Raw genomic sequence first — 6,000 nt, 5'->3', positions numbered from 1 at the left:
GAGAAGTGTGTTCCATAGGATTTTCAATGGCCAAGTCAGTGAAACAAAGACGCTGGTTGGTTGAGTGCAAGGAAATAAATTGGCCTTGTTTTTTTTTTTTGCTTTTGCTTTGCAAAAAGTGAATGAAAATTTCGTCCACGGAGCAGCCTTCCTGGGTCGCTTTATCTTCTTTCTATTCTTCAGGCAAAAAAAAGGGAAAACTGAAGGCTATAAGGGGTGTGGGTTAATTATCTGTCTCCACTTATAATGCAAGGAGTCCTGCTGGCTCAACGTTTAAACACTCAGCTGCTAACCAAAAGGCGCTCTGGTGGCACAGTGGTTAAAGCGCTCGGCTGAAAGCCGAAAGGTCAGCAGTTCAAAACGTACCCCTGCTCCGAGGGAGAAAGATGTGGCAGTCTGCTCCCCTAAGGATTACAGCCTAGGAAACCTGAGGGGGCTGTTCACATGGGGTCACTAGGAGTCAAACATCAACTGGAGGGCACCTAACAACGACAGTTACGATGCAAAGTCCGGAAAAGCCAACTTTTCCGGAACACTTGCCTTTCTAAATTGAAGTAAACTTCCGTTCGAGATGTGAAGTCAGTTTAGGGTGAAAGAAAAAAAATCAACTAAGCCTAATTATTTGGTGTTGGATAGATCATACGCCAGCCTGCCCATCTAAATGGATCTTTGCTTTCTGCTCAGGTGTCGTGGAGACAACCCATCTCTGACCAGCAGGCTAAGTTTTCCTTAAGAAGGAGGCAAGAGGGAGGATGGTTCCAGAAGATTCTTCACGCCGCTAATCTCGGACTATAAAGTATCTTTTCGGATTTTTTTTTTTTTTTTTAGCAAAGACTGGAGGTGGGGAGGAATGAAATACAAAAGCTGAGTTAAAAAGAGAGAAGATATCTGATTAAGAGAAATAAGAGAGGACACCAGAAAGCAATTGCTGGGCCACACAGCGACCTTGAGCTAAGAAAAAACCCTTGACAAGATGAGGGGTAATTTATTTTTTTAAAGCGGCAAGGAGGCTAAGTTACCACCTGAGTTTAAGAGATACATGAGAACACCCCAGGTGAACAGGACAAATATCCAAGAAACTACTGTCGGAAAAAGAGAAATGAGTAGGAGGAGGGACCCACTGTGCCCTGTTACAGGAATGATCCATGAAAGCATCCACAAGGATCTACGATAGATCTATCGAGGGGACAAGAGAGAGGGTCTTTAAAACATACAACAAAAACAAAGAGCACAGGGAGCTACATTGTGCATTATCGTCATAAACCAAAAAACCAAACCTGTTGCCATCGAGTTGATTCTGGCTCATAGGGTTTCCAAGGAGTGGCTGGTGGATTCAAGCTCCCGACCTTCTGGTTAGCGGCTGAGCTTTTAATCACTGTGCCCTCAGGGCTCCATTATCACCATACCCACCCAGTGCCATTGAGTCCATTCCGACTCATAGCGGCCCTATAGGACGGAGTAGAACTGCCCCGTAGAGTTTCCAAGGAGCACCTGGCGGATTTGAACTGCCGTCCCTTTGGTCAACAGCCATAGCACTTAACCACTACGCCACGAGGGTTTCCGATTATCACCATGGAGGTGTCTAAATAAGCCCACGGCTCCATCAGCTTTCAGGTCTACCTCCCAGCATTCTCTTGGCCAAGTGGGGAAGTGGGGTACCTGCCGTGGGAGGAGACCAGGTAGGAGGCAGAAGGCCTGACTCTCATCCTCACAGCGATGAGATAACACCAAGAAATTCGCTCTGTCTTGGGGTGACCAGTCATCCCAGTTTGAATTTCCCTAATGACTAATGGAATACCTAGCTGGTGAAATCAGTTAGGTGCTTGGCTACTAACTGAAAAGTCAGAAGTTAACCCACAGAAGAAAGCCCTGGAGATCTGCTTCCATAAATATTACTGCCAAGAAGACCCTATGGAGCTGTTCTACTCTGTAACACATGGTGCTGCCATGAGCTGGAGTCAACGGCAACAGCTACAGCTGCCTAACAAATAGAACGTACCAGAAGTGGTAGAGTGTGAGTTCCCAGGTTAGGTCATAAGAGGTATAGTGGCTTTCTCTTGCTCTCTCCTGGCTCACTCGCCCCGAGAGAAGCCAGCTGCCATTGCCGTGAAGAGACTCAAGCAGCTCTGTGGAGCCATCCTCATGCAGAGGAACTGAGGCCTCCAGCCAGCAACCATGTGAGGAAGCCATCTTGGAAACAGCTCCCCCAGCCCCGTTCGGGCCTTTAAATGATGCCGCCCCCGTGGATATCTTGACTACACCCTCATGAGAGACCCTGAGCCAGAACCTCCCAGCTAAGTCACCCCCAGATTCCTGACCCACTGAAACTGTGAGGTAATAAATGTTTGTTGTTTTGATCTGCTAAGTTTTGTGGTGATTTGTAACACAGCAACAGATAACTAATACAGTGGACCCCAGACTCTAAGACCTTTCTATCTGGCTTTCTGTTTTCATTCCCAGAATGACCACACTCTCTTCTTGGTGGCTCGTCTTGTTCTCATCTCTTGGTTCTCCTCTTCAGTTCCTAACTTTCCCGCATTCCCCCAAGTGTTTGCTGTGACTCTTGCCTCCAATGGCCGATTTGGCTAATGTATCAGTTTGACTTTTCAAAGGGAAAGATGGCCCTTGGGTTCGCTTTTTTCTGGGTGTGGTGTCTCAGTCTCCTGGGACTGCCACAACAAAATGCCACAAGTGACTGGCTTTACGGAACAGAAATTTATTGTCTCACAGCTCTGGAGGCCAGAAGTCCAAACTCTCTCTCTCTCTGTGGGTTCTAGGGGAAGGTCCTTCCTTGTCTCTTCCAGCTTCTGTAGCCCTAGCTGTTTCTTGGTGTTCCTTGGCTTGTAGACGGATTCTCATAGACCGTCTTCCCCCATGTGTGACTCTGTCCTCTTTTATAAAATGCCACTCAGAAGGGATTAGGTTAAGTACCCACCCTACTCTGGTATGACTTTTAACTTTAACTGAGAGCATCTGCAAAGAAAAATCCTATTTCCCACCAAACATGCTCACACTCCCAGGTACAGGGGTAGGACTTTGGCCTATCGTTTTGGGGTCACAATTCAATTCATAACACATGGTTAGCCATCAACTGTCATAAAACCCAAAAGGCCACCCCAGCTTTGCTCCTGGGCTCCTAAATTTCTACTTCTCACTCTCAGTCTTTAACCGTCTTGCCCATCTCTCTGTACAATTTTTTATTTTTCCCTTTCACCCCAATCCAAGAGGATCACGGTTTCCAGAACCTTCCATCCCATTTGCCTCCCCTTTTTGGGGCCCCTGCAGCAAACCCTGTTTATGAAACAGACACCTCTTGTCTGCTCCGCAGCCCCTCCTTTCTCCCTGTCCCCTCTCATCAGACTCCAATCTAGCCGGGAGAACCTCCCCTTACTGTTGCCCCAACGTCATGAAATAAATCACTCAGCGCGCCTACGCGAAATTTAATAAGCTTGGTCTTCTTTGTCTTTTTTTGTCAGTGGACTGTTTGTTAGGTTTTCATGGAAAGAGGTGTTTGTGAGAAAACTATTTGTGTCGAGAAACTCTTGGTTCTTCTAGCTTTCTAATGTGCACAGAGGAAAAAGGGGTTATGTTCCTGTAAGCGGGAGACATTGAGGGAAAAAAATCCCGATAAACATGGGCGATGCTGAGGAAAACTGATAAAGGTTTGTAGATTCAAAAAATAATAAACTTCCAACCATTTGTTGTTGTTAATTGCTGTCAAGACCACCTGACTCATGGCGACCCCATGTATGCAGAGTCGAACTGCTTCACAGGGTCTTCAAAGCCGCGACCTTTCTGAAGGTGATAGCCAGGACTTTCTTCCAAGGCCCCTGGGTGAGTTCCAACGGCCAACCTTTTGGCGCGCTTAACCGTTTGTACCACCAGAAAAAAAAAAAAAACTCTCTGCAGTTGAGTTGATTCTGACTCGTGGTGAACTCATGCCTGCAGAGTAGGAGTGTGTTCCGCAGGGCTTTCAAGGCTGTGATCTTTTGGCAGTAGACTGCCAGGCCTTTCTTCTGAGGCACGTCTGGCTGGGTTTGACCCGCCGACTTTCAGCTAGTAACTGAGCGCTTAAGCATTTGCACCAAGCAGAGATTCCCTCCAATTTTTTACTACTTGAAATAATTTCAAATTAATAAAGATACTGAGTGCAATAGGGGATCCTGCATTGGATCCCAGGAACAGAAAGCGGGTGTTAGTGGAAAAATGGGAGAAATCAGAATAAAGTCTCTTAAGAATATTGTAGCAATGTTAATTTCATAGTTTTGATCTGTGGTTACGTAAGATGTTAGCATTTGGGGAAGCTGGGTGAATGGTTTATGGAAACTGTAGTATTTTTGCAAATAAATTTATTTCAACATTAAAAAAATAAATAAAACATTTGCTATCTAGCCGACCCTGACTCCTGGCGACCCCACGTGTGTTAGAGTAGAGCTGTGCTCTACAGGGTTTTCAATGGCTGGTTTTTCAGAAGTAGATTGCCAGGCCTTTCTTCCAAGGCACCTCGGGGTAGACTCAAACCACCAACCTTTTACGTGGTATATGAGCGCTTAAGCATTTGTACCACCAGGGCAACCTATGCCAACATAAATAATTTTTAAATTAATAAAGTGGAAAAACCCAAAGCCTCATGCAGACATCTGCTGGGCACCCAGGAAACGTGTTATTCCCTGTGTTCATTTTGGAGCCATGCAGATGAAAATAAACTTATTGGAGAGGCCCGCAGGCTGAGGTGCCTGGTGACATGGCTGAGAAGCGGCCACGAGCATAAATCCCTGGGTGATGCAAACGGTGAACGTGCTTGGCTGCTCACTGAAAGGCTGGCTGACCTGCTTCCGAAAAATCAGCCATTGAAAGCTCTTTGGGTGACATTTCCACTCTGACACAGATGGGGTCACCACGAGTCAGAGTCAAATCCGCGGCAACTGGATTTTTCTATTTTAAAAGGGGCCAATGACATTAAACACTTGTTTTCGATGTTAAAATTTTTTCCAAAACTTGGGTTTGGCAGAGGCTGAGCTCAGCTGCTAACTAAAAGATTGGCGGTTGGAACCCACCATTAGCCCCCTGGAAACCCTATGGGGCAGTTCTACTCTGTCCTAATGCGTTGCTGAGTCAGAATCTACTCCAGGAAGGCAGGTCTGACTTTTTTTGTTTGTTGTTTTGGAGGCCGTGGAGCCCACGCTGTCCTCTGTGGGGTCTGCAGTCTCCATATTTGACCTCTTGTGAAATGAAGGGTAGCAGGATGAAGGTCCCCGGCCACAGAGGACCCCCAAGTACCCACCCGCACTCCCATATCCCTCAGTCAAGTCGTGGACAACTTGAATAATCAGGAAGAATACCGGTGACAGCTTTGATGACCGGTCACCTATGCAGATGGAGGGTCTGTCACCAGGGACGCTTTCCTGCATGTGTCATTGACTCCCCGAGAGTCCCTCCCCAGCAGGCAAAGACCCCCCCCCCCCCCGCATTTCAGGCTTTTTGACCGTACCCTTCTCCAATCGTGACTCCCAAAATCCTTTCCATTTGGTCAGGAGCCACGGGAGAACGCCCGCCAGGAGAGGGGCTCCCCATCAAAGCCTTGGCAACCTTTCTCCACAGCCTTTGTGAATCCGACTTCTACTGCGCTCTGCCCGGGCCCCAGGAAGGCTCCGGACCCAGGTATCATTCTTGGTTTTAGCAAAGTTTGCGCGCAGAGACTACGGGGAGACTGCAGTCGGGGAGCGGGGAGGCCTTTCGGAGCCCCCCCCCGAGACCCGCTGCGTGCATCGCCCGCGTCCACACAGCCCCTGCGGTGTCTACACAGCCCTGTGGGGTCTACACAGCCCGGCCTCGTCTACAGACACATCCCTGCTCTGTCTGTACAGTCGGCCGCGTCCGCGTCCACGCGGTCAGGTCGTGTCTACACAATCCCGGCGGAGCCTACACGGTTCCACCACCTACACGTAGTCCCGGCTCGGTCTACACAGCCCCGACCCCGTCTGCACAGCCTGGGGCCCG

This window comes from Loxodonta africana, chromosome 3, assembly GCF_030014295.1.
Source record: "Loxodonta africana isolate mLoxAfr1 chromosome 3, mLoxAfr1.hap2, whole genome shotgun sequence".
NCBI lineage: Eukaryota > Metazoa > Chordata > Mammalia > Proboscidea > Elephantidae > Loxodonta > Loxodonta africana.
The sequence above is the reverse complement of the archived record's forward strand: the minus strand, read 5'-3'. Positions refer to the sequence as shown.